This window comes from Canis lupus, chromosome 22 (genome assembly GCF_011100685.1).
Source record: "Canis lupus familiaris isolate Mischka breed German Shepherd chromosome 22, alternate assembly UU_Cfam_GSD_1.0, whole genome shotgun sequence".
NCBI classification, from domain to species: domain Eukaryota; kingdom Metazoa; phylum Chordata; class Mammalia; order Carnivora; family Canidae; genus Canis; species Canis lupus.
The window spans coordinates 34,685,818-34,702,497 of NC_049243.1; the positions used below are offsets into that span (position 1 = coordinate 34,685,818).

At 34.3% G+C, this 16,680-nt stretch overlaps 1 long non-coding RNA gene across 10 annotated transcripts in view; it reads right to left on the reverse strand.

The window, feature by feature from the left end:
• The window catches only part of LOC111091669, a 355,249-nt gene that overhangs the window by 187,694 nt on the left and 150,875 nt on the right, over positions 1-16,680 (reverse strand). For 9 of the 10 annotated variants that reach the window (XR_005376441.1, XR_005376438.1, XR_005376439.1 and 6 more), the window contains exons 3-4: positions 13,696-13,831; positions 7,238-7,392 (exon numbers count right to left, since the gene is read on the reverse strand). This is a non-coding gene — a long non-coding RNA (uncharacterized LOC111091669). The remainder of the gene's footprint in view (positions 1-7,237; positions 7,393-13,695; positions 13,832-16,680) is intronic. The other variant, XR_005376436.1, reaches the window with a different exon arrangement.

Here is a 16,680-nt window from a genome sequence, read left to right on the forward strand (position 1 = left end):
AGTCTTGATGGACAATTGGGTCAATATTTGCCATAAACATTCTAATAAATGTCTCTTGGTCAAAGTGTAAAATGATTCATCTATACTGTATACCAAATAGTGGAATTGTTAGTCATGTATCTTCAATGTGACTAGATAATGACAAATGGTTTTATGAAATGGTTGTAATTATTTAAATTTGAACTGCCAATAAATTAATGGAATTGTTACTCCACTTCTTGAGCAAGACTTGGTGGCATCAAACTTAAGATCTAATAAAATTGTGAGTATGAAGTGATAATAGCTGAGTATATTATTTGCAATTTACCTGATTGCTAATGTAGTTTGTAATTTTTTCTTATAGGTATTAGCCATTTCCGTAGATATTTCTTCCTATTTAAATGTCTTTTTCAGGGCACCTGTGCATGCACACACACACACACACACTCACACACACACCCTACACCTAAACTTTTTATGTTTTCCATGTCTTATTGGTTGGACCAGGGGCTAACTAGTAAACAATTTTCCATGTAAAGCAAAGAATCATGTCTCAGAGAGTTTTTTAAATGACTTCAGCAGTGCCCATAAGATAGTAAGTTGAACAGTTCAAACTCACTTTCGAAGTTTATAACCTTCAAAATTAGTCTTTTCTTCCCAAATCCAAGCTAATTTGTGAGGTGATGGAAATGTGATGTTTTTATTAAATATATTTCTCCATTCAAATTCTTTGTGGTTTAAATGCTCATTTGTTTTAAAAGTTAAAGAATCAACCAACTCCAACAGATACGGCTCATGGACTATACACTATAAGTGGTATATATGAAGTTTCACCAAGAGTCCAAATAATTTATTGAATAAACTTTTTTTTCCCTGCTGAACTAACTTAAACATCAGCATTACTATAACTCAAGTTAAAAAAATTGAGAGAGATAGAGATTGCTAACTAGACAGAGAAAGTCAGAGAGCCAGGGAACCAGAGAGGGAAAGGAAGAGGAGAAGAAATCAACTGGTGGTAAAACATTAAGTGCTAATAGTCTAAATCTCCTTCACCGTCAGTGGCAACTATTTTGCTATTCACTAATTGTTTTGAAGGGCTTTATCCAAATAATTAGTTGATATTTTTTAAGTTACTCAGAGTGATTTTGTTGCCAAAAGTGAGGTTGCTTACAAAACAGAAAACAAAAAACAACAACAACAACAACAACAAAAAACAAAAACAAAAACAAACAAAAAAACTATATGACCTGTATGTTAGGCATGGTGTTGATTCAATGGAAGCAGGATGTTATTTTTTTCTACAATAAGAGGAGGACAGGAGGGGAAAATATGAAGTACAGAAATAAATATGATAACTTCAAAATAATTATAAAACACTATAGGGGATTTAACTAATGAGTCTGTAATTACTAGACCATAGCATTTTAATTAAGGTTCTAATTTGGAAATACAGTTGCTTATTCACAGGGGTCTTTAAATTTTCTTCTTATTATAATTTAATTAATTAACCCAAAGTAACACTTAAGATTCTTTTAGAAAATTAGCCTAATAATTTGAAGGAAAATAATGTAATTGATAGTATCAAAGGTTAACATGAAATTACCATAAAAAGTACAAATGTAGAATTCTAGTGGTTGAAATATATCCAATTACTACGCACTAAGTATGAACTATCATTTGAAAAGGAATGTTATGTGCTTAATTGAGTTAAAAATAACTTCACCATGGGCACCAGGTGGCTCAGGGGTGAGCGTCTGCCTTTGGTTCAGGTCATGATCCTGGGATCCTGGGATCGAGTCCTTCATCGGGCTCCCCAGAGGAAGCCTGATTTTCCCTCCGCCTATGTCTCTGCCTATCTCTCTGTGTGTCTCTCATGAATAAAAAATAATAATAATAATTAAATTTAAAAAACACCATATTTTTACTTTTTTATTAAACTGTTTCGAATAGGTGTTCTTTTAATCTCTCTCATTTATTTTCACAAAATATTTTTAGATTATTATTATCCACTTTGATAGATACTTCGGAGAGATCAGATTTTGAAAAAGCATAAACTTATTCTGTTTGCATGTTTACTAAATTCAAATAATTTTTGTATACTCTTCATTTGTTCATATATCCATAGAGCACATGCAAATTTAAGAACACAATAATAATGCTAACAATTCAGTGTTCATGAAGAATTGACTATACATTAGATTTTTTTCTGACATATTAAAGATCTAAGAGAAATTTAGTAGATAGTGGGAGCAGGGAAACTGACAGATGGACAGAGGAAGATAAATTATTTGAATCTCAATGAAGTAGGATGTACTCTTACCCACAATAAAGGCAAGGGCTAATAAAGGCAAGTCTTCATCATTCCATTTTACCCTTGGCCAACTATTCAGGACTATCATAGATATAAATTCTTGGCTACGTAGACAAGATCTAGTTTACACGTTTTTTTGATTTTTTTTTAGATTTTAGTTACTTATTCATGAGAGACAGAGAGGCAGAGACACAGGCAGAGAGAGAAGCAGACTCCATGCAGAGAGTCTGATGTGGGACTCGATCCTAGGACTCCAGGATCATGCCCTGGGCCAAAGGCAGGCGCATTACCACTAAGCTACCTAGGCATCCCTAGGTTACCTGTTAAACATAATTTAGTTTATTCACCTGCTTTAAACATAGATGATTTGAAATGCCAATCACATGTTTAGCTAGTTAAATGAAGTAGAGATCTATATCAAATGCATTCACTTTTAATTTGTTTAAAAACATTATGCTCGATTTATTTATTTATTTATTTATTTATTTATTTATTTATTTATTTTTATGATAGGCACGCAGTGAGAGAGAGAGAGGCAGAGACACAGGCAGAGGGAGAAGCAGGCTCCATGCACCGGGAGCCCGACATGGGACTCGATCCCGGATATCCAGGACCGTGCCCCAGGCCAAAGGCAAGCGCCAAACCGCTGCGCCACCCAGGGATCCCTTGATTTATTTTTAATACCTATTAATCACTTATCAGTTGCATAACATTGTTTATAACTCAGACTCATTTCAAAATTTATTTCACAGGAAAAAACTTAAAATCAACTGAAATTACACTCATAATATTGCATTTCCAATGATTTTTACTTTTCCACATCTGGAGAGGTACAGATTAAAACTGATAGCTCAATGCATAATAAAGTGGTTTATTAACCAAAATCTCAAGAATATATAATGAATTTTGACTTCATGTATGGTTTCAAGTCTCCTTTTGAATAGAGTTTAAAAATGTCAGAGAGAGTAATGTAGGAAAAAAACATTAAGAATTAATCTCTATAATGTTAGATAAGTTGGCTAAAAAGAGGGTAGCCCGGGTGGCTCAGCAGTTTAGCGCTGCCTTCAGTCCAGGGCCTGATCCTGGAGACCCGGGATGAGTCCCACCTCAGGCTCCCTATGTGGAGCCTGCTTCTCCCTCTGCCCGTGTCTCTGCCTTTCTCTCTCTCTGTCTGTCTCATGAATAAATAAACAAAATATTTTTAAAAAGTTGGCTAAAAAGAAATATGTATGTGTTTATATATACACAATATTTTGGATTTATACTCAATTTTCTTTCTTCCTTCTTTGTTGAGCGAAAGGATATGGCATAAAAATAGAAACTATCCAGTCAAAATCCAAAAAGATATGAATCATTTCAGGTATATTCATATGGCCCTCTCAGTAATTAAGCTTTTGGGTAGATTAATGTTCTTTATATTTTTGAAATCTTTGAGTTATATGAAAAAAATAAGTATAAATAGTAAAATCTTTACTGATAAATTGATATATTTGTATAGCATGATAATTGGGCCCCCCAGGGAGATAGTTGATACAAATACTTCTTCTGGGGGGGGTGAAATTTATAGGTAATATGATAATGCTGAATGCATATTCTGTGAAGATTACCCTTCTCTGAAATACACCCCAAATATCATGCAAAATTCTCCCAATTAGAATTTCATAGGATTTGACAAGCCAGTATGAATCCCCTACCCACCCAAACACAGAGCAGTGCCATCAACACTCCAATTTGAGGTCTTCTGTAAGTCCAGACCAGGTTCAGTTAAGAGTTGGGAGGCTTTCAGTTTAGGAACCTGGGCTCTTGGATTAATGCGGTATATTTATCAGTAATCCAGTTACAGAAAGCACAAGTGGGTAGTTTGTATGGAGAAATGGGGTGGTGGGACACCTGGGTGGCTCAGCAGTTGAGCGTCTGCCTTCGGATCAGGGAGTGAGCCCAGTGTTCCAGGATGGAGTCCCACATCGGGCTTCCCAGAGGAAGCCTGCTTCTCCCTCTGCCTCTGTCTCTGCCTCTCATAAATAAATAAATAAAGTAAATCTTAAAAAAAAAAAAAAAGAAGTGGGGTGGTGAAGAGGTGAAATACCATTTTTAAGCACTTTGTACTTAAAGTCAAGTAATTACATTCTCTACTGCAAGATATGTTTGAATAGTCTGAATGTTTATGAGATATCAGATCTAGAGGAATTCATACACAAGGAGAAGGAAATAAAGGCATATAAGTAATTATAAAATGATAAATATGAATATTAAAATAAATTTACTGGCCAGCAAAGCTCTAGTAAGTGTTTTCGGAAACATTCATTGATTCCCAGGTCATAGAATCCTCTCTATTGGCACTCCTTCTACACCACAATAATGGATTATTTTCAGGTCATTCTGAGACATTTCTTCATCAATCTAATCAATTAATAATTATTGAGGACCTATCATATATAAAGAACTGTTCTAAGTTCTGGAGTGACAGCAATGAAAAACAGATTAAAAGTTGTTTTCCCCATGGAACTTATTTCTAGTGGGGGCTGTTACGAAAAAAATATTAATCTGGATATGAAATGGAGAAGATCTTTGTAATAACTACACTCAACTGGGACAAGGATGGGCTTATGTACCTTCTGAAGGGTATGTCTCTGTGTGTGGATGTGAAAGAGAGAAACCCCTGGGTATAAGAATCATGTCACAGATTGTGAGTTTAGCTAGATTTAACTGAGTCTATGAAACCACAAATCTATGAATTCATGTGGATCTCATTCTTTCTCCTTGGCATTAGGGAGAGACCTGAACTGAGTAGTACATATCATTTAGGATAAAAGAAAATCTAAAAGCAACAGTGTTGTTTTTAGAAATCCTTCCAGCAGGAAGTCCAGTACTTCTGAATTAAAAACAAAACAACAACACTACACATATAGAAAGAAACATCCTGTTTTTTATATGTTATTTGAAAATGTTTTAGAAGAGGATGCCCATTTTATCAGGTGCCCTAGAGGCACCTGAGCACCTCAGAAATGACAACTGAACATCTCAGCAAATATGGCTCAGAACATAGTAAGAAGAGTAGTGTCACACCAGTAAGGACTGGGGATTTCCAAGGATCTGAATGCCAAATTCAGTAAAGGGATTAAGGACTCTCAACTCTTCCTCTAATGTTATTTGGCTTCCAAAAGTGGTTTCTATTCTACTCACATATTTCACCTGTCACTTCTCTTGTATTTAGCATTATATTGAGCAACATCAATGTTTGTTAATTTCCATTTTTACTCTATTATATAATAATAGGAAGCAGAGAATATATAATTTTCCATAAGCACCTAATTTATCCAAAGCAATCCAGAGGTTCATTTCAAGCTCTACGAAAATACCAACAGCATTTTTCAAAAAACTAGAACAAGTCATCTTAAAATTTATATGGAACCACAGAAGACCCCAAATAGCCAAAAAAATCATGAGGAAGAAGAATGAAACTAGAAGTATCACAATCCCAGTATATTTCAAGATATACTACAAAGCTATAATAATAAAAAATATGGTACTGGCACAAAAATAGACATATACATCAATGGAATACATTAGAGAATCTGGAAATACACTCATGCTTATATGTCAGTTAATCTATGACAAAAAGGCAAGAATATACAATTGGGAAAAGATTGCCTCTTCAATGAATGGTGCTGGGTAAACTAGATTGCTATGATGAATTGGCTTTCTATGATAGAAATCTTATTTTATACCTAGCTATAAGCTACTATATGATTATATATGACAGATAAACTTACTTTGACCGAGTTTATGTAGCTCCTGATTCAGCAGTATTTTGTAGAGTATTAAAAAGAAAGCTGAAAAAAGTAGTCTGATTTTTCAAGTGTTTGTGTTTAGCAATGAGAAAAAAATAAAATTGACATGACTTCATAGCTCAGACCAGATTTACTTTGTTTTTATGCACATACCATGCACATCAGTGAAATATATTTACATAGTATGTTTATGGGTATTTAAAAAGTATGTTTATGCATATTTAAAATTTTCCTTGACTATATTTTAATGTTTAGATTAATCAATGGGCAAGTACAAAAAGAATATATCTCTTAAATATACATTATCTGTTTATCTACTCCAAAGAAAATTCAAAAACCTTTACTTGATGTGACTATTGTATTGGGCAGGGAATAAATTCACAAATGGAGATTTCAGAACTGAAATTGGTATGAAGTTCAGAGATATGGCCTTACAGGAAGACTTATAATGTAGAAATGAGAACGTTGCTTACAATTTATAATGATTAGTTATTATAATGGAAGGTGCCCAGAGGAAGGGGGAAGGATAAATGTTATTATTTTATATCATTTTAGGAAATGACTAAAGTTTCCTTTATGATTATCAGAGGCATTTAAAAGAAATGTTTTTCTTATATTCATGAATTAAGCTAGATTAAGTTTTCTTATGTGGCTTACCTAGATTTTGTCTGTTGAGGGGATTTTTCAGGACTAGGCTCCATTTTATTTTATTTTATCAATATAAATATATCTTCTCATAATAATTTCAAGTAAAAATTCTAATATCATTTATATCTCAACTTAGTACTTTACTTTATAATGTCCCATAATTGCTTATATTACAACCATTACTCTTCTGCCAAACATTTTATTTTATCTATTTTTTCATTGTAAGTTATGGCATGAATAACTTGGGAGTTTTTACTAATATTACTAATGTATTGCAATAACTTTAAGTCAATATTTTTTCAAGGTATTAGCATTTTAGCACTCAGAACAAAATGGCTTTCCTGAAATCAGTCAAAAAGCAAACCTCTAATTTTCATGGTAAAAATAGAACATCTAGATCAGTTACAATTTGCTCCCATTTTCCCATATTGGTCCACAAGAAAAATAAATGTGTTAGTACCTCTCCTGACATTTAAAGGAAATAGGTATATTCTACAGAGTACTTTACCTTTCCAATCAGCTTTCCTCTATAGACTTCCTGCTTTCATCAGATTAGTCAGCAGTGGTCTTCTGATGAGGAATTGAAGAGAGCAGTTTTCTTTTATTCAAACCCATCAGGAAGAGAATGCGTTTAGGTAGCAGTTCTTAGGCACAAGTAGCTCACTGCAGGTGATCATAAAAAGGTTCATTATTATTATTTGATATAGTAATTTGGCAAGCTGGGCTCATGCACTTTCTTGCAAGACCATTTTGATGTCTTATAAAAGGTGAAAAAACTTCTTTCAGGAGCCAGGGCACCATTTTATGCTTAAAAATAAAAGCTAGCATCTTGAAAAATTAAAATTAGATTATACCTCTGTGCATTAAGTGAATAATTTTAACAGAGAAGAAAGGACATATTGACTCTAAAATTATCTGCAACTAATATACAGCATAAAAGAGAATAACCATGTTGCCCTTCACAATTCTACTTTATTTTAGTAGTAGTAAAAGATAATTTTAAGCAGATGGTCTTTAATGTGCAGCCTGATGCTGATAGATGCATAGTGCACATGCATTTTGAAGGAGTAGAATAATACAGGTAATTCCACTTTTAAATTATTTTGTTTTACTTCTCATTTTTCTGATAATTTTGTAATAATTTTGGGTACATTTACCAAACAGCTTTTTAACATACCTTTTATTTTTTTTCTGAGTTTATCTAGCCATCAAAGAATGTGTCCTCCAGGTATATGGAACCATAAAATAAATTAAAATAAGAGAAATAAAATAAAATACTTCTAGGCATTTAACCTCCTCCTTAGTGTTCTACAGTCTTAGGATTAGTGAAGACAGAGGTTCTAAATAGGAAGGAAGAGAACCTAGGGTGCTTAGTGACTGTGGTAGCTCTTGTCCCAAGATGGACCCTAATGAACTATATAACCCCTGGTATTCATCTCCTTTTGTGGTCTTTTGCCACAGTGAGTTGGTCGGCCGGAGACTCATTTAAGTCACAGAAAGAACAGAAGTAACATAGTGCCAACTTTGGGACTAAATCGTAAGAAGACATAACAAGCAGCTTTTGCATTTTTGGGAGCTACAGAATAAGAAGACTTTTTTTTTGTTTTAGACACGTGGATAGAGTGTGTGGAGAAGCCAAATGGAGAAGAAGATGCCCTGAGACTAGGTAGAAAGAGATCTCGCCATTTCAACATCCCAGGTGACCCTAAATCTTTAGCCCTTTCTGCCTTGGAGCCAGACAAATATCTAGAATCACCTTAGATATCCCAGTCACCATGTGATTACAACTATATAAAAGACCTTAAGCAAAAATAACAGAGCTTCCCAGTTGAGTCCAGATAACAATGCATTATTGTTTTAAGCTATTAAATTTTGAGATAGACTTGGCAATCAATAATGAAAGCAGTGATCCACGAACATTGCAAAGAAAGCCTAGTAACACATAATTAAAAAAGAATATTTATTCATGAGAGACACACAGAGAGAGGCAGAGACATAGGCAGAGGGAGAAGCAGGCTCCACGCAGGGCGACCGATGCATGACTCAATCCCAGGACTCCACCCCGGGCCAAAGGCAGGCGCTAAACTGCTGAGCCACCTGGACATCCCAGTGGTAACACAGAATTTTGACGCATCATGTGGCTTATATAATTTTATCATTTAAACAACACTACCACAGGGCTACTAATAATAGTTAGTTCCTGTTAGAGATAAAGAAACTGAAATTTGTAGATTTTTTTGGTAACAAATATCAGATATGTTGAACCTACATTGCACTCCAGTTAGTGAAGACCCAATGAAACCATTCACATATGTATTAAAACTGAAGAGATCATGTTATACTTCTGATTAAAATTTCCTAGTGTTTCCCCCTTAATACTCAAAGTTAAATCCAAATTCTTACCTTGGCTTGTAAGATTCTGAAAGACCTGCCTCTGCAACTTCTCTATCTTCATTTTTAGTCTCTTCCCTATCCATCCATTTTTATCCCATTTTCTGACACTATTTTCCTTACTGATCCTGGAAGAGTACGCCGAAAGGGCCAGAGGGCCAGAATATGTATTTGAACAAAACCTAGCTGAAGGGATCCCTGGGTGGCGCAGCGGTTTGGCGCCTGCCTTTGGCCCAGGGCGTGATCCTGGAGACCCGGGATCGAATCCCACGTTGGGCTCCCGATGCATGGAGCCTGCTTCTCCCTCTGCCTGTGTCTCTGCCTCTCTCTCTCTCTCTCTCTCTGTGTGTGTGTGACTGTCATAAATAAATAAAAATTAAAAAAAAAAAACTAGCTGAAAACTTTCCTAATCTGGGAAGGGAAACAGGCATTCAGATCCAGGAAATAGAGAGATCCCCCTAAATCAATAAAACCTGTTCAACACCTCGACATTTAATAGTTAACCTTGCAAATTCCAAAGATAAAGAGAAGATCCTTAAAGCAGCAAGAGACAAGAAATCCCTGAATTTATGGGGAGGAGTATTAGGGTAACAGCAGACCTCTCCACAGAGACCTGGCAGGCCAGAAAGGGAAGCAGGATATATTCAGGGTCCTAAATGAGAAGAACATGCAACCAAGAATACTTTATCCAGCAAGGTTCTCATTCAAAATGGAAGGAGAGATAAAGAGCTTCCAAGACAGGCAGGAACTGAAAGAATATGTGACCTCCAAACCAGCTCTGCAAGAAATTTTAAGGGGGACTCTTAAAATTCCCCTTTAAGAAGAAGTTCAGTGGAACAATCCACAAAAACAAGGACTGAATAGATATCATGGTGACACTAAACTCATACCTTTCAATAGTAACTCTGAATGTGAATGGGCTTAATGATCCCATCAAAAAGCGCAGTGTTTCAGACTGGATAAAAAAGCAGGACCCATCTATTTGCTGTCTACAAGAGATGCATTTTAGAAAGGACACCTACAGCCTGAAAATAAAAGGTTGGAGAACCATTTACCATTCAAATGGTCCTCAAAAGAAAGGAGGGGTAGCCATCCTTATATCAGATAAACTAAAATTTACCCCGAAGACTGTAGTGAGAGATGAAGAGGTTCACTATATCATACTTAAAATATCTATCCGACAAGAGGACTTAACAATCCTCAATATATATGCCCCGAATGTGGGAGCTGCCAAATATATCAATCAATTATTAACCAAAGTGAAGAAATACTTAGATAATAATAGACTTATACTTGGTGACTTCAATCTAGCTCTTTCTATACTCGATAGGTCTTCTAAGCACATCTCCAAAGAAACAAGAGCTTTAAATGATACACTGGACCAGATGGATTTCACAGATTTCTACAGAACTTTACATCCAAACTCAACTGAATACACATTCTTCTCAAGTGCACATGGAACTTTTTCCAGAATAGACCACATACTGGGTCACAAATCGGGTATGAACCGATACCAAAAGATTGGGATCGTCCCCTGTGTATTCTCAGACCATAATGCCTTGAAATTAGAACTAAATCACAACAAGAAGTTTGGAAGGACCTCAAACACGTGGAGGTTATGGACCATCCTGCTAAAAGATGAAAGGGCAAACCAGGAAATTAAGGAAGAATTAAAAAGATTCATGGAAACTAAAGAGAATGAAGATACAACTGTTCAAAATCTTTGGGATGCAGCAAAAGCAGTCCTAAGGGGGAAATACATCGCAATACAAGCATCCATTCAAAAACTGGAAAGAACTCAAATACAAAAGCTAACCTTACACATAAAGGAGCTAGAGAAAAAACAGCAGATGGACCCTACGCCCAGCAGAAGAAGGGAGTTAATTAAGATTCGAGCAGAACTCAACGAAATCGAGACCAGAAGAACTGTGGAACAGATCAACAGAACCAGGAGTTGGTTCTTTGAAAGAATTAATAAGATAGATAAACCACTAGCCACCCTTATTAAAAAGAAGAGAGAGAAGACTCAAATTAATAAAATCATGAATGAGAAAGGAGAGATCACTACCAACACCAAGGAAATACAAATGATTTTAAAAACATATTATGAACAGCTATATGCCAATAAATTAGGCAATCTAGAAGAAATGGACGCATTCCTGGAAAGCCACAAACTACCAAAACTGGAACAGGAAGAAATAGAAAACCTGAGCAGGCCAATAACCAGGAAGGAAATTGAAGCTGTCATCAAAAACCTCCCAAGACACAAGAGTCCAGGGCCAGATGGCTTCCCAGGGGAATTCTATCAAACGTTTAAAGAAGAAATCATATCTATTCTACTAAAGCTGTTTGGAAAGATAGAAAGAGATGGAGTACTTCCATCGTAATATAATTATTACCAAAACTACTCTTTGCTATTAGAAGACAGGCCTGGGTGGCTCAGCCGGTTAAGGGTCTGCCTTAGGCTCAAGTCATGATCCCAGGGTCTTGGGATCAAGACCTGTGTCAGGTGGAGCCAATTTATCCTCTTCCTCTATCCCTCTCCCACGTATTATTCTTGCTCTCTCTCAAATAAACAAACAAACAAACAAAAAGAAGACAGGCTTGGTGGGGTGTTTAGAGGGGAGCAAAGAGGTATATCTGGATCCTACCACTATGGTAATATTCTGCTTCATGATCTGATTGCAAGTTATATACACTTAGTTTGTAAGAATTAATGAAATTACAGACGCCTGGGTGGCCCAGCAGTTGAGCATCTGCCTTTGGCTCAGGGCATGATCTGCGGTCTGGAGATCGACTCTCAAATCTGGTTCCCTGTATGGAGCCTGCTTATCCCTCTGCTTGTATTTCTGTCTCTCTGTCTCTGTCTCTCTGTTTTTTATAAATAAGTAAGTAAGTAAATAAATAAATAAATAAAATCTTTAAAAAAAGAATGAGTGTAAATATATATATATATATACATAACACCTTATATATATATAACACCTCAATAAAGAATTTAAAAAATGTCTATACTTATATACATATATTTGTGTAGAAATATTTCAGTTGAAATGTTTTAAAAATCCTGTTTGATCTGTTTTAGTAATAAATAATTTGTTAGAAAATATTTTATTAAAATGTACTGATATCCATATTAAGGCAAAAAGAAACAAAAATGAGGATATCAATGTCAGAAAAATTAATAAATTTAATATTTATTTCTTATTTTTGGATGAGCTTAATTTTCTCTTATCTGAACTACTTACCCAAGTATATTTTGGAACTCAAATTTTGAGGGGGAAAGTGAGATACACATTAGAAGTTATATGCACAGTTCCCAGCAAGATTCACAGTATCGTATATTAATGAAACACATTTATATTTCTGCATTTAAATTCATGAATATTTACAAAAAACAGTTTTTAAAAGACAGCAAATAGCCTTAGAAAAGACAGTTCACACTTGTCAGGTTTGGCTGCCAAATGACTTGTAATAAACCTTTCATTTTTCAGAGATCCCATAAATGAGTCAAAAAGAAAAATGAATAGAAAGTAAAATGACCAAAATGCATAAAATGCCAGTTCATGGAAGGCATAGCCATGATCACTATGAATAAAGAGTTTCAACCTCCCTAATATTCAGGTAAATGCACACTAAGATTAATCTTACTAATTTTTACTAACATTATTAAATTAAAATTATTCACAATATCCAGTATAGCAAATGACATGATGATATTAAGAATTTTATATATATATTTATAAATAATGTATATTAATAAAAATATTTTTTCTTGGTAGGGGAGCCTTCTAATTCAATATTTTTACAGCAAGCCTGAATTCACTGGATGTGTAAACACATGAAAATAAAAAGGTAATGTGATCTATTTTGGTAACATAGACACCCTAACCCCTTGAGTTTAATTATCCTAATAAAACAGTAGAAATGAACCAAGTTATACCTCTATATCTCTATACATATATAATCCTGAAACTATTCCTCTTAGGAACTTTTCATCAATTCGGAAGTTGTACATTTATTTTAAAATATTGAGCTGCTGAATTGTATAACCTACCGAGATATATGGCAATATTAATGCACAAAATACTTAATAGATTTCCTAAAATTGTATGGAAGCTAAAAAGCTTAAATAATAGCTTCTGTTTATTTTAGTGTCCACTGGATTATTTCAGGAATAAACATTATTTATTATCTCATTTACTTGAACATTTAACATTTCTGTTTCTCAAACCAATTTGAATCATTCTACATATCCTTGATACCTAAATATAATCCATAGAGTCAATGAAGTTTATGCATTATCCTGCCTGTTATTTGCTGACCAAGAAGCAAACAAGCAAATAAACAAATTCACTGGCATTGTTCAACAATGACATAAAATAAAAGTTATTACATGTAAAATGAATGCAAAAAAGAAGTAAAAATTCAGTATATTTTTAACAGTTAGCCTCATCGGAAGTAGAGGATAATATTTACTCTTGACCAAAGCAAATCCATGCATTATTTTGGAGCGTTGAATTAAAGTTTATAAGTACCTTACAGTAATTATAAAAAGGAAACTGCAACACTTACATTTTTCTAGAAGTGATCAGCTTTTGACAAGTTTTGAGATTAGTGAAATGGGACTGCCAGAAAATATTGATCCAAGGTAGTCATGACATTAAGTGTTTTGAAGAATTAAGCAAGTGCACATAACGGCTGATAAAACCTTAGGAAATCAAATAACAAATTTCACAGGAAAAAATTAGCTACTACTTGCTCTAACTATAAAGAGCCTTCAAAAAAATCTTAACAATTATAAATAACCTCAGTGTTAAAATACAGGGGAGTAATCCAAGGTAAAGTGTATCTTAAGAGACTTCTCTCATGATATTAGAAGTAGACATGAAGGGCACCTGGGTGGCTCAATTGGTTAAGCATCTGCCTTGGACCGAGGTCATGATCCCAGTGTGCTGGGATCCAGTCCCACGTGGGGCTCCTGGCTCAGTGGGGAGTTGGCTCTCCCTCCCTCTCTCTGTCTGCCCTTCACCCTGCTTGTGCTCTCTCTCTTGCTCTCAAATAAATGAATAAAATATTTTTTTAAAAGGGACATGAATACATAACCAAAGTAGAATAAAAAATAATGATACATGAACCTTTTAAAAAAATATCATAGGACTCACTACAGAATGACTTTTTAAGTGTATAGTAAGTACACAAAATGTCTGCTGAACATAAATAACAATATCATTTAAAATATTTTAAATAAGCGCATTATATTAAAGTACACTTGAGAAAATGGAGGCTTACTAGGCTATTTTTACTTCTCTACATCCACCAAGATAATAGAGTTTTGATTGGCTAGTATTTAACAACCTAAATAAATCAAGAGCCAAAGTCAATAAAACATAATAAGTAATGATTAATTGGAGGCAGAGAGGAGAAGAGAGGGAAAGAGAAAGAGAAATAAATAGAAAAAAAATACTATCTGTTTCAAGTATAAGGCAATTATTTCTGCCACAAAAACAGGGCCTGATAAAGGTTTCTGAAGGACTGATGTCAGGAATTTACTTGTAGTATACGGTTGTAGTTAATGTGAATTCTGTAAACAAGTCCTTTGGGATCACAACCCGTGCATGTCAGTTACCCACTATATAACCATTTTCTTATCAAAAGTCTATGATCTTGAATTAGTCTTTTAAATAGATTTCAAATTCTTCATTAAGATTATCATGATCATATTGTTGTGGCATTCTATCTGTAGTTAAAATTTCTAAAAGTGATCACTACTAAGCAAATTAAGAATCTTAAACAAAGAATTTTTAATGATTTTTAAGCTGTGTTGCATAAGTTTCTCTTGAAGCAAAAGAGTCAGGAAATCAAATGAAAGATAATTAAAACTGTCACTTTGATTTCACAGCACAAGTAGTTTGCATTTATGTTTGTCAAGCAGCAAAAGTACAAGGAAACAAACTTGTATTAAAGGAAAGGTAATGAATTTGTTACTTTCCTGTTTATATGCCTATTATGGATTTTATTTTCTTTTTCAAAATATTTTTACCTCTTAAAAGCATAAATAAGCAAACAATATTTTGACTTGCTACAAGTTATTCCTTTATGTAGTTTTCCTGGCTTTAAAGACAATAGGCAAATAATTATTTATTATTTTCTCCCTGTGGTTATGTAATAAAGGCATAAGTTTTATGTAAACTAACAAACACCATGTGTGTACTTCTTAACAGAACTATAAATTAAACTTTAGTGAATAGATTTTTTTTTACTCTCCCGCTCTACTTTAGTTTTTGTTGTCATCACATCGAATGAAGTAAAGTTTGTATGGCCTTGAAGATTACTTAATACATATTACATCCATTTTCTCCTTTGATTCACAGAGTTTGAGTAATTTGCTCCCAAGGTCCTGATGTTGTTAGATTGTAAATTTGGGAATGTAGGGATTTCTGATGATAAATTCTCACATCTTTGCTTTACATCTTGTTTAGTTTCTCTACAGAACCTCACAGACACACAAAATGTTTAAAATTCAAAATCAGGTATTATTGTTATTCATGTTTTCTTAACCAACCCAATCATAAAGGCAACTTCCAACTGTCTTTATAATGCTTGGCCTCCTGTTGCTTCCAGATGGATCTGTTCTCTTTTACCTGACTCTTCATACTTCCTATTGTCTTCTTAATTAGAAGTATCTCCATGTTTGTATAACTTAAGTGCATCCACCCTAACTCCACAGAGTCTCATCTTCACCTCCAATGTATTGTTAAAATTTTATCTTGGCTATAAAGTCAGCACCCCCCAAATGCTACTGTGTATAAAATCTTGCAAATACCACTTTAGAATTAACACTAAGCTCAATATTATTGCCTCTGTTCCACAAATATGTAATATAAGATTCGGGAAACTTATACACAGACACATTAAACTAAAAAGGAAAACTTTTGAAATATCTAATATGTCTTATAGATAATCTAGCAGAATAAGGTTAGCTAGAATACATCATATATTCAACAGAGGTTGGAAATCATGTTTTCTTTAGAGGAGCTTATCTCCATAGCTTTATGATTTTCTATAGCGTAGAAAATAGCAGGGTTTAGGTGAAAGAAGAAATGAGCATTAGTGTTTTGTCAGGTATGCAAAACCAGACACAGTTGTACAGGCAATTGTTGAAAATCCTGCCAAAGGACGTGAGTAAGTGGTACACTGCACTGCCTCAAAAGAGTAGGGGAGGGGAAGTTAAGGCAGGTGAGATAAGAAAGTTGGGATGTGACCCAGAGGGTTGTAGAACTGCATTAAATGGCTCAATAAAGTCAAGTGATAGATTTAGTGTAAGTAACTTAGTTTACAATTTGGAACAATGGAAAGTTTTATTTAGAGAGTTTTAATTTAATATTTTGCAACTAAATTAGTTGCTTCTCCTGAGAAGGTTTAGGTTAGATTGGGTTACTTATATACTATGGAAGTTTAAAAACATTGAAGATGAGAAGATTAAGGAACTAAGAGCCAAGATTTTACATGATGTTTAATATGGGTAAAATCAGAATTGTTAATTTATTCTGCAATCCC